The sequence below is a fragment of the Ceratotherium simum genome, chromosome 23 (assembly GCF_057802395.1).
Source record: "Ceratotherium simum simum isolate JZ-2026a chromosome 23, ASM5780239v1, whole genome shotgun sequence".
Classification (NCBI taxonomy): Eukaryota; Metazoa; Chordata; class Mammalia; order Perissodactyla; family Rhinocerotidae; genus Ceratotherium; species Ceratotherium simum.
The window spans coordinates 14522834-14535440 of record NC_141922.1 but is presented as its reverse complement, the minus strand read 5'-3'; the positions used below and the strand labels follow the sequence as shown (position 1 = coordinate 14535440).

At 52.0% G+C, this 12607-nt stretch overlaps 1 long non-coding RNA gene across 17 annotated transcripts in view; it reads left to right on the top strand.

Annotated features, from left to right (window-relative positions):
• Window positions 1-12607, top strand: part of LOC106801885 (uncharacterized) — a 242556-nt gene that overhangs the window by 183310 nt on the left and 46639 nt on the right. For 2 of the 17 annotated variants that reach the window (XR_015555956.1, XR_015555960.1), the window contains exon 5: window positions 4326-4498. The exons of the other annotated variants lie outside the window; for them this stretch is intronic. This is a non-coding gene — a long non-coding RNA (uncharacterized LOC106801885). The remainder of the gene's footprint in view (window positions 1-4325; window positions 4499-12607) is intronic. 17 annotated transcript variants of the gene reach the window in all.

Sequence of the window (12607 nt, the reverse complement as noted above, 5' to 3'; positions counted from 1 at the left end):
TTCTTCCACAAGGAGGACCCTGACCTGGTCCCACCTCCCCCCAGCCCCCCACTCTAAATACTGCTGTTCCCACACCAGAGGGACGATAGTAGAGTCCACTTGAGATACTCGCGCAGGCCCAAGTTGGAAATGCTGATATTTTCTTTAGAATTTCATTTTTGGTTTGTTGATTTTCCATTTTCCATTTGCACTATTTAAAACAGTGCAAAGTGTGGAGGCCCATTTTCTTCCTGTCTTCTGCTTTTCTCCAAGCTGGGGAAATATAGGGTATGGAGGGGGAAAAAAAATCTTTCCATATTCCATCCTAGGGAAGCTTGCTAAAGAGTCTGTCCTGCTGGCTGCTGGCTGGACACCTGTCCCCTCCTCAGAAGCCACGTCCGCAGTGAGCGTTCTGCAGAGCCAGAGCCAGCACCTGGCGTGGGGGCCTCCATGGCAGCCCTGGGCATTGATGGCTGCAGCAGGCCGCCCCTGCCCTGGAATGTGCCTTAAAGAACATAGCATCTCCTTGGCTCCCAAACGCCCCCTCTTCTGGGAAGCAGCATATTTCCTATTCCCAGTCCTACCCCGCCCCCTTCATTACTTTTAATAATTACGCAGGAGTTCCTTTCCCTCCAGTAAACACAGTAATCACATTTTTCAGCCTGGGTGTCAACGTTTTCTTTGAATCCCCAAGAGCCTTGACACAGGCGCATGAATCACATTTTAGAAGAGGCGAGAGCTCAGGCTCTAGATTAGATGAGACCAAAGTTCCAGCACAGAGCCGGGCCTTGGACTGGCTGTGTGGCCGTGGGCAAATTCCTTAACTTCTCTGTGGCTCCTTCAGTTCCTTGTCTGCTGAAGAAAAGGGCTAGCCTTGGCAAGACTGTGGGGACTGAAAGAAGGTATGTTCCTCCAGGGGTGCACACAGTAGGTCCAGGGGATAGCCACCTTCCTCATGGCACCCCCCTTTGGATGATGGCTTAACAGAAGGGGTGATGGTAGCTGGCATGAGGAGGTGGGCAGAAAAAATGAGAGGTCATGTGGCTATGCCATTTCCCATTGAAAAGGCATCAGAGAAAGTAGTTAATGGTCTCAGCAGTTTTGCTCTAAGGTACTGAGGGCACAAGGCAAGAACTTGACTCTCATCTTGTAAGGGCGCCGTAGGATAGTGCTTCTGTGTCTCCGCAGCGGATGATACCCGGGGCTCTGGGCTCAGAATTTATGCTGATGCATCTGGACTCCACAGCTGACAAGCTCTGGGACTTTGCACACTTAAAGTTCTCTGTGCTTTAGTTTTTTTTTTTTACCTGAAAAATGGTGATAAAAATATCCCCTGCCTCACAAAATTAATGTGAGGATAAGATGCAATAGTGTGTGCACAGAGCTTAGAATAGTGCTTGCCACGTGAAGTGTGAAGTACTTCTTAGTTGCTGTTGTTACAGACCCTCCCTTCTTTCTCTGTACACATGTGGGAGTGTGTGTGCGCGTGCATGCGCTAGAATGCGAATGCTTCGCTTTGGGCACGTACGATCTCTGTGGGACATGGAGAGGTTGACAGCAGTATTCTTTCGTCCGTCCTGGGGAGAAGGGGTTCAAAATGTGATCCGAGGAGCCCCTGTATCAAGAGTCACCTGGGGGAGTTTATGAAAACTGTTTGCTCCTGGGCCTGAACCAGAACCACTGACTCGGATGCTGGGTATCAGCTTGGATCCCTGTGTGGCCTTTTCTTTCCAGTGTCAACCCAGCAGAGATGGCAGAGCCGCAGACCTGGTGCCCAGGTGATTTCCTGCGCACCCTCCTTGTCTCCGGGAAAATGAGGACATTTTGGGGGTGGTGAGTGAGAGGAGGTGGATCAGTTAACATGGAGACTTTGCTTGACCTTTTTCCTTGATTTATGGAGCTTGGAAATGCAGGGAAAATTGCATTCCTTTCTGTGGAACTGCTTAATTCATACCCACTCTCCCAAGTGGGGCGGCTGGTTGATTCCAGATGTTTAACTCACTGCTATTTGCTCTCATCTGTGTTGGGTAAAGGAGAACGTTTGATGGCTAGAACCTGTGTTAGTTCCCATCCTGCAAGTCTGGTCTTGGGTAAGGTAGGTGTTCCCTGCACTCAGTAGGGCCGTCTATACCCAAGATGCACTGAAGTATTCCCTGGCAGGGCCCAGATCTAGCATCAGGTTCACTCTGTTGGTGTCCACGTTGTCACTGCCTCTCCTATGTACCTGTCCTGTGGCACAGTCCAAATAGCCTGAGTACAAATCCTCCCTAGGACACTTAATATAAGTCCCATAATTGTATGTACCTCCCTTTTCCCTCTATACAATGATGTGGTGAACTGATCACATGAATGGCCCCAACTCTTCACCTGTTCCCTGTATCTCTGATGCTGGAGTTGATTCTGTGACTTGCTTTGTCCAGTGAGGTGTTAATAGGCACTTCACAAGCAGAGCTTGGAAAAAGCATTTCCATTTGCACTCTTGGACCTCTGCCTTCACCAAGAGAAGGACATTTCTGGGCTAGCTTTCTGCTTCCAGGAGAAGGCTGAGAGACACATAGACCATAATCAAGGTGCTCTAATCCTACTAACTGAGACCAGCCTAGACCGGTTGACAACCAGCCAACTCCCAGACCCTTGAGTGAGCCCAGTAAAGATCATCAGAGCCGCCTGCCTGACCACCCAGTTGCATGGACACTTAGTGCTTATGCTACTGAGATTTTGTTGTTACGCAGCATTTTTTGGTGATAGATATAAGGGGAATATCAATAATGACTCTTAGGTGACTTGAATTCTACAAGGGCAGGAGTTCCTTGCACCACGTGCCTTGCCTGATACATCACATCCCTGTTGAATGATTGAATGATCTGATAAGGATAAACTAGGTAACCCCACTGTGAACATGTCTGGCACATTGCCTACTCCCTCTTCCCAGAATATCTCTAATTGGCTAGGATCACTGCCGTTCCCCCATTCCCCCTTCACTTGGTTTTCAATAGGAGCAGAGGTGCCATTTAGTGGATATGCATAGAGTGAGTGAGTCTCAGAGAGAGAGAGAGAGAATGTGTGTGTGTGTGTGTGTGTGTGAGTGTGTGTGTGTGGTGTGTGTTGAGTGGAGTAGCTAAGGCCTTAGTTTTAGGTCAGAATCTGAAGGGTAAGTAAGTCTCTGGTGATCCACTGAGTACTTTCGGTCCCCAACCCCAAGATAAGCCTGTTAACATTCCTCAGGGGGAAAACAGTCGGACACAGATATCAGTTTTAGAACTTGGCATGGGTGGGCTAGAAAAATAGCAGCCCCCGTATTTTGGGCACTTGCTCCCCAGGCACTTTTTGGCCATTCTCATTTGATTTTCACTGCAAGACTCTGTGGGGAGGAATTGCCCTCCCCATTTTAAAGATGAAGAACCTCAGCTCAGAGACATCAGATGAATTAACAGGGGCACACAGCTAAGAAAGTAGCAGCAAGAGTTTTTATGTCCAAGGCTGTCTGACAGCAAGGACAACCTCTTATAAACTCCATCCCGCTCTGGAGGGACCTTAGAGGCCAACCGTTCATTGTTGAAATTCCACCTGGAGAAGGGATGTGGCTTGCCCACGGCTGTGCATTGTGACTAGGTTACCTGACACCCCTTCTAGGTGTGTCTGGTTGAGATCTCATGGGTCACTGGACATCACTGAAATGCTTGATAAGTTTCCCGTGACGGCATTGTCAGTTTCCTGGCCTCCACGTCAGCTCCTTAAAATACGCAACATAGAACCCACAGTTACTGTGTGTGTGCTGTTTCCAGACCACCCCACCGAGGAGCTGCGGAGGGAAGCCCCCATTCCAGCGCCACCCTGCCCGTCCTCCTGCCTGCCTGCTTGGAGTGCCAGGGAGGCTTCTGGGCCTCAGCTCAGGCTGGTGCTGCTGGGCAGGAGGTGGAGGGAGCAGCAGGCAGAAGCCCTGCTTGGCCAGCCTCCCCGGGCACCTGCCATCCTTGTGTGTTTGCTCAGCGGGTCAGGAAAGGAAGCAGGATGCTTTCCGTTGGGCCCTGGGCGTTCCAGGCCTCGGGGGCCAGCTGCTGGGGCTGGCAGCTTCTCTGAGGAGCTGTCTCTTGCCCTCTCTGTACCTGCCTCGCTCAGCTACCTGACAGGCAGGTAATAATCCTGCCAGCACCTAATGTAACCCTGTGGAGAAGGCAGGAGGCCCAGGCAGTGTGCACGGAACAAACACTGGCAGGGTGCCCCGGAGCTGTGCATCGGGTACCTTCTGCCCCGGAAGGAGAGACCCCCCCCGACCCCCCGCAGCACCCCAGGCCCCTGCAGATGTCCCACCTCACACCATTTCCAACCCCTTCTTGCCATGTCAGAAAGTATTTGCTGGAGTCTGGCAAGACCCTCTGGTGACACACTGCCTTCCTCTGATGAGACATTGGGAACGATTTAAATTCATTCAGAGTTTCGGCACAGCTCCCTTCCTCTTCGAACCATGTGAGAGACTGCTTCTGAGGCCACTTCTTATAATAGGAAGATTTCTGCCTTGGTAAGTCAGAGCGTTGCGGTGACTGATGCGTTGAGAGCTTTCTGGTTTGCAAAGCGTTTCACATCCATTGGCTGGCTTCAGGTCTCCCACACCCTGCGAATGAAGCCTTAGGAATAGCTCCATTTTACAGGTGAGGTAACTGAGGCCAAGACAGCTTGAGGGCCTGGCCCACTGCCTTATAGGTAGAATGAGCTTCAAAGCAGAGACTGTACCCCATCCCCCTAAAAATCCATGCTTCTTTCTAATTCACTCTTTGGTATTAGTGCACATTAAAGAAGACATGAATTTTCCATCCAGGGGGTTTGCACTCAAATAAGGTCAGAGGAGAGAGAAAGGACTTAACGTTTCCCTGAGCTGTTCTTTGTTTAGGCTTCACCACATGTGGTGTCTCATTTAATCTTCTGAGGCAGAAGATTCTTCACCCCCATGTTGCATCCAAGGAAGGCGGGTCTTCCCCGGGTGAAATGTCTTCCCCCAAGTTGCACAGTAAGTAGGGACAGAAGGTGGATGCGGGTCTCTGCCTCCAGCCTCGCCCTTCCTCTCCGCATGCCACATTGCCTCCCGCAGAGACCAGGTGTGCCAGGGCAGACTGGCGGGTGAGGAAGCTGGCGCGCCTCCTGGGAGTGCTGGGGCGGCACCCAGAGCAGCTGGTGCCCTGCTGGTCCTTTCCAGGGAAAAGCTCAGACGTCAGCCTTCTCCTTACAGCCTCTCAGCTGCCCTCCAGTCCGGAGTCATGGATCTGTAGTGTGGAAGGAGAGACCTTGGGGGTCCTCTGCTCCAGTACCCTCACTCATCAACCGAGAAGGTGCTCGAGGGGAACGTGACTGGCCCTGTCCCACGGAGGGCATGGCAGAGCTTGGAGAGGAATCTAGCTCCCCTGCCCCCCAGGCCTGTGCTCTGAGGCTTCTCTCTTGTCCTGCCACCTCCTGGTCCCTCCCTCTGCTTCCTTTGATCACCTGGAGCTCTCCTGTGGGTCACCTGTTGTGACCCTTGATCACAAGCTGCTGTGCACGGTGCCCCTGTTTCCGTTTATGTGTGGCTGTCATCTCCAAGAAGAACATGAGGATCCCAGAGGAAGGGGCCAGGGGTGACTGTGTCTTTGGAGCTGGAATTTGGGGCTCCGAGTCTGTGGGATAGGTCTGACCCCGCCCCTGTGCCCCAGGGCAAGCTGCGTGTTGCCTCTTTGGTTAAGGGACTACTTCCTTCTCATGTTGTGTTCTCCTGCAACAATTACAACAGCTCCCATGGTTGGGCGCTTAGAACATACCAGGCTCTCTCTTCCCCCGTGGCGGTGATTCCCCTGGGAAGGTGCAGTTAGAAGAGCGTTTTGCTGGGGACAGGAGTCCCATGTTGTGGGCTCCCCCCACCTGCCTGATGTGCTTGCTTGCCTGCGCTGAAGTTCGAGGTAAGTCACGTGCCCAAGGTCACAGTCAGTGATGGGGTCAGGAGGGGAGCCCGGACATTTTTTCTCTAGTCCACACATGGGCATCTAACTCCTGTGCCATGCCAGGAGGCTCTGCCCTGTCTTCATCCCAGAGACACCCTGGGATCCACCTACCCAGGCCTGGGGGAGCTGCTAGCAAAGAAGCTTGCTGAGGCAGAGCCTCTGTTCTGGCTCACAGCTGGTCCTCGGTGCTACCAAGTGTCTGCCTCATAGTGGGTGTTAGTCCACGTTGGATAAGTGGAGAAATGAGTGGAATGAGTTCTCTGAAATGCATAGGTGCCCAACCGAGTCCTGTGGATTCTTAACAGACACAGGAGTTTCTCTGAGCTGGCCGGGACCTGCCAAGGCACTGCCTTCCCTGGGCCTCAGGTTCCTTGTGCAGGAGCCACACCTGGGACCTCCTGCTGGCTGCCCCATGCTGACTGCACCTTGCATGGCTCACCACAGCCCTCCCTCTGCTGCCTTCCCCTTCCCGCCCTCTGTCCCGCCACGGGCTCCCGCCAAGCCAACCCACAACGGCCTCCTTTTGTTCTCTCATCTCAGTTTCAGGCAGACCAGTCCAGCCCGGTCCCCCAGCTTGCTTCGTACACTGCTTTGAAGCCTTGACAGGCAGCCAACGGAGCTGGCCTGGGTGCACACGGCCCAGGGCTGGTGCCAGAGACCTGGCAGCCACCTCCCACCTTGCGGGCTCCCTGGACTTGGCTGTTCCGGGGCCCATGTACATGGGGACAGAAATGCCTGGAATATTCACCTCGGCTGGCATGGACATTCATCTGGGGCTGCTGCTGGGCTGTTCCCACAGCCCAGAGTCTTTTCTCAGGCCTCTCCCACAGTGACGGCCTCAGTATAGCCCCCGGCCTCTGGGGAGGCCCCTGTCGCCACAGAGGAGAACAGGCAGCAAGAACAGCCTGGCTGGGTTCTGAGCTCTCTGAGGAGAGACAGGCTGGGGTGGAGGGTGGAAGCATAGACCGGGGCTCCAGACATGTGTTGAGCACCTCACTCTGCACTGTGTGCCTCTAACTATGGGACTTAGCTGCTTTGTGCCTCAATTTCCCCTTCTCTAAGCAGGGAGAGGAGAACACCTAGTTCACGGACGTCCTGTGAGGAGGAAAGAAGTGCTGTAGGTAGCACATTGTGAGTGTTCGATAACCAGTTGCTGGAGCGCGTTATCATTAGGTGGTGGTCTTCACTGTGCTTGCTGAGAGCACCTGAGGCCCGGGAGGAGCAGGAGGCCATACATGAGCCCAGCATGGCCTCTGGAGGCCTGGCCTCGTGCTCCACACCACCGGGAGCCTGGCACTGTTAGTCCTGTAAAAAATCCATGTGAAATGAGGTGTCTTCTGTAATTTTAAAAGTAATACGTGGTCACTGTACAATTTAGGAAATTCAGATAAGCAAAGGAAAAACTGCAAACCACTTGTAATCCCATCGCCCAGATATACATAGCCAGAGACCCGCATGCACACGCACATACACATGCGCGTGTGTATACATGTTGTGAGGACTGAATGTTTGTGTCCCCCTAAATTCATAGGTTGAAGCCCTAACCCCCAATGTGATGGTATTTTGAGGTGGAGGCTTTGGGAGGTGACTAGGGTTAGGTGAGGTCAGAGGATGAGCCCTCATGATGGGATTAGTGGCCCTATAAGAAAAGAAAGAGGGGTAGATCTCGCTGTCTCTCCGTGAGAGCGCAGAGGAAAGGCCATGTGGGGATGCAGGGAGAAAGCAGCTGTCTGCAAGCCAGGAAAGGGGCCTCATCAGGAATGGAGTTGGCTAGCGCCTTGATCTTGGACTTCCAGCCTCTAGATCCGGAAGAATAAATTTTGTTGTTTAAGCCACCCAGTCTGTGGTATCTCGTTATATAGCATCCCAAGCAGGCTAAGACACATGTACACTGGAATAGCTAGTTTTATAACACATATATATATATATATATAATACTACACAGACACACACACACACACACGTATATCCTTGGATATACATATATTTGAAAAAGTAAAGTATTTGTTATCAGCTTTTGCCCTTTAACATAAGGTGAACTTTTTTTCCTTTTAGGAAATTTTTCTACAGGGCAATATTTAAAGGCCACAGGGCATGCCATAATACAAACATGCCATAATACAAATGTACCATAATACAAATGCGCCATACCCATTTCACAGATGAGAAAGTGGACCCCTGGGAAGCAACATTAAGTCTCCCAGGATTACCCAGCTGCTTGGGGCACAGTGACACCCAGACACTTCTCCGTGAAGGTCTTTTTGGTTCCTGGAGGCAGATTTAGCAGGAATCGAAGTTCCATGGGAACAGGGGCCATGTCTGCCTCACTCCCCATTGCTTCCCAGCACCTGCTACGTGGTGGGCACCCTGTTAATAGTTACTGAGTGAATGAACGAAGTCCACTTCCTTTTTGATCCCATTTCTTCTTGCACAGACCTCATCCTAGCATTCAACGTGTCTTTCCGTGGCCTCCTCACTGGCTTGTGGACTCCTCAAGCCAGGACCAAGTGAGATTAGCTTTGACTCCCTCAGCCCAAGTCGAGGGTCTGGCCGAGAGCAGGTGCCCTGTAAGTGAATATTGCATTGTGGACGTGGGGATCTGTCCATTCTGGATTTCAGACCCTGCACGTGCCACAAAGCTTCTCTGAACTCTTTTATCACTTGCAGAGGTTAAGTTCCCCAGAGCCATCGAGTTGCCAGCGATCTGCCGGCCACCATTGGTTCAGGAGCAACTTGGACATTGGCCCCTGCCTGTCACACCTGGGGTTGGCACACCTGGGCTGTTCTGGAACAGACCTCCTGGCTGAGGGTTACGTAACACCTGGAGTGGTTGTGAGGCCAGGCACCTCCTTTTTGTGAATCTCCCAGGCTGCGTGGTGGGGGCCTGGTAGCTGGCAGGGGAGGGACGCTTGGCACGGCTGCTCCCTTGTGTCTGCTGCCAGCAAGGCCTTTGATGCCCACAGGGGCCGCCTGCCCAGCCGGGTGCATTGTGGAAGACAAAAGCTGCAGAAAAGCGGCACAAATACGCAACAACGCCCAGGAACTGCCACGGAGCTTATCACCCTGTTTCCTGGCCGTCGATGTGGGTCTGGGAAGGTGTAGGGGAGTATTTGGGGGCCTTGTGATGGCCTACACTTTGCGCGGGCCCCCTGGGGTAGCAGACACAGCATTGACCTCCAAGCTGGCCAAGACTCCTCACCTCTCTGAGCTCCAGCTTTCCCACATGTAAAATGGATTTAATGAGACCAAACTCTTAGTGTTCTTGTGAGCGTTAGATGGATTGAGATACTTCAAGTGCCTTCTATATGGTTGTCTAATAATAGTAACAACAACAGTAATCATAACACTGGCAGCTAGTAACTACTGAGCATTGATTATGTGCCAAAGGCCATTTTAATTGCTTTGCATGTGTTAACTCATTTAATCTTCATAATGACACTATGAGGTAGGTCATCCATTTCTATCCGCATTTTGTAGATGAGAAAACTGAAGCTCAGAGATGTTAAGTAACTTCCCCAAGGTCACACAGCTCATTAGAAGGCAATCTGAAATTCAAACCTGAGACTCGGATCGTGGAGCACATGTATATAACCACCTTGCTGCACATTTCTTCCCTCTACTGTTGAGTATTATGTTTCCCTGTCGATTATGCTGGTGATGACAACCATGATGGTGATGGTGATGGTGATGGTGATGGAGAAGGACATACCTTCATTTGTATGGCGACCTGCTTGCCAGAATTTCAAACTCATTTTCATGTCTGATCCTTAGAGCAAGCCTAGGAGAAGGAGTGATTTTGAGATCTGAGGAAGCTGAGCTGTAAGAGCTGAAGACGCATGCAGCCGTGCTGTCTGGAGCTGGGAGGAGCAGATGGGGTCAGGGCCGTCCTGGCTGGCTCTGGACCCTAACTGCATGGGTGTGCACAGGGCTGCAGGAGCCTCTGTTTCACCATGTTGGGGGCCCGGCAGGGATCTAGGGCTACAGCAAGGGGAGGGTAGAGAGGTCACCCCCACCCTGGCTGCCTCCTTGGATGTTGGCCTGCTCCCTCAGGACAGTAGACCAAGGCTCTGCAGTCAATCTGGTGGCGACCTCAGACCCTGTAATGATGATGGTGGGATCACAGCTCCCATTCATTAAGTACAGACACTCATTTATCTCATTTAATCTCCACGGTGGCCCTGGGACATCCCTATTATTATTACTGTCATAGTACAGATTGTATCAAGGATTTATTGCCCCAGTAATGCTGAGTAACAAACACCAGCAGAATCTTGGTGGCTTTCGATAATAAGTGTTTATTGTTCGCACATCTGGGGTGGTTGGCCACACTGCTCTGCTGATCTTTGCTGGACTCCCCCCATGTCTGGGGCTTGGCTGCCCCTGGCTCATCTGGTTTATCTGGTGTGTCGGCGATGTCTTGGTTCTGCTCTGTGCATCTTTCAGCTGGGGCAGCAGACTAGCCGGGAATGTCCTTCTCACAGTGAGGCAGAGGGCAGGAGCCAGACCACGCCCACCGAGCAGGGACTTTGGGAGCTTGGCTTCTGCTTGCCTCTCATGTGCTAACGCCCCCTTGGCTGCAGCAAGTGACATGGCCAATCCCATGTCAGAGTGGGAGGGACTGCAAGGGTACATGGCGGAGGGCGAGGATACAGCAAGGGGGTGAAGAATTGGGACCTTTTTGTGGTTGATACAGGTGATGTCATCTTAAGTGTCCCTCAGACTTCTCTGGCCTCGGCTGTCATCCTTACTTAAAAATAATCACATCATTAGACCTAAGAGCCTGGCACCTCACTGAAGGGGGTCAGTGCTATGATTCCCGAGGCTCTGCGGGGCCGGGGCACTTTCTCAAGGTTTCCCAGCTGGGAAGTGGCTCAGCCAGCATTGGAATGTCGTCTGCCTGTTTCCCGTGTGTACGTGTGTTTGTGAGAAAGGGCCCAAACCCGTGCCCAGGGCCGACTTAGGAGACACTTGCAGCCAGTTCTCCCACACGGGGTTTCTTGGGGGCTGGAGGCTGGGAGGAAAAGAAGCCGTAGGACAGAAAAACAGTGACCTCTTCTTCCAAGGGGCGGCTAGAGCCATTGGTTTCCCACAAGCTTCCCGCTGGGTGGCCACCCCAGAGGCTAGAACATTGCAGAGGATTCCTTCTGTAACCCTGGGAGCCTTCGGAAAAGGGGCTTCCAAAATGTCAGTGTCATGGAGAAATGAGGCCTTTCGGCCATAAATTAGCCACAAGGTGTGGGCTGGGCCTCGCCAGTTAAATTTCCGGCCTTGGGGATGGAAACTAAGTCAGGGCTCTGATTTCAAAAATGGCCTGGAAGCGAGTGATTCGTCGTTGTATGGTTGGAGCTGTTTCTCCGTCTCTTGTGCCCCTCCTCACCCATGGCAGAGCCCCAAGGAGTAAAGATGCCAAATTCGGCTTGACCTCGATCTTGGAGGCTGTTCCCCGGGGAGCGCTGTTCTCCACTCGCTGCCTCGGGCCCCACCCCACACTTGTGGGCTTTCCCAGGCCCAGGAGATGCGTCTAGGGGATGGCTGGGTGGTCGGCTTTGGAACGCTGGGCAGCCATCTGCTTCGCCGGCCCACCTCCCCACCCCTGCTGTGCTGTGAGCATTTGGTGGTATCAACTACACCTCTTTTTGCCCTGCCTTTGGCCTGGTAAGAATCAAGTGCAGAGCCTTGAATGGAAGATAGAAATACGAGAGTCGTCTTCTCCTTCTTGTCTCCTCCCTGCACTTATTCTGTGCCAAACATCAACCCAGGTATTTATTTATTTTTCGCAATGACCTAAAGGTTTATAAAGAGGATGCTCTTCCCTCTGCAAGAACTAGTATTCTCTCCCTCCTGGAAAACTCCTATTCATCCTTCTGTACCTAGCTGCAGAGCCCCCTTTCCATGAGACTTTCCTCGCCCCCCACCTGGAGTTGCTGCCTCTCTATTTAGGACCACCACATCTCCAGGGCTTTGTTCTGGTATGGGTAGCATTTACAGCGCTGTTCTGGTTAACCCTGTGTGTGTGTGAACTGAGCCATTTGAAGGCAGCGACTGCAGCTCCTGTATTTATCTCTGTGTCCCTAGGGCCTGCCACAGTGCTGAGTACATGCGGAAGTAAACTTGTGTGTGTGGAGTGGATACATGAATGTGTAAGTGGCGACACCCTCAGTTCTGCAGAGGGCTTGGGCTTCAGATTGCCCCGCTCTGGCTTGGAAGCTGGAACGCCCGACTGTCATACCCAGCCCCCTCTACAGACAAAGCGTGGGGCTCCATGCACACAACTTGATCCTCACACTTGGCAAATTTGTGTCCAAGTGGAAAGAGCTCAGCCTTCCCATTGATTGACTCAGGTGTGAATCCTTTCTCTGCCTTTTCCCAGCTGGTGACTTTGAGTAAGTTACTTCTGCCCCGTGCCTCAGTTTCCCCACTGGCAAAATGAACATACAAATGTTTACTTTGGCTGATTTGTTGAAAAGAATAGAGATGATGTTTGCAAAGCCCTAAAGTGAGCAGTAGCTATTATTGTGATGATCTTTTCTCTGAAAAGGAACCACTCTTACTATCTCTTGGGTGGGAAACAGAAGCGTTTGTGGCCAGGATACGGTATGTGGAGCTTCTGTGGTAGTGTTTACTCTCTTGCAGGAGAAGTGCCTGCATCAGGACACAGTAGT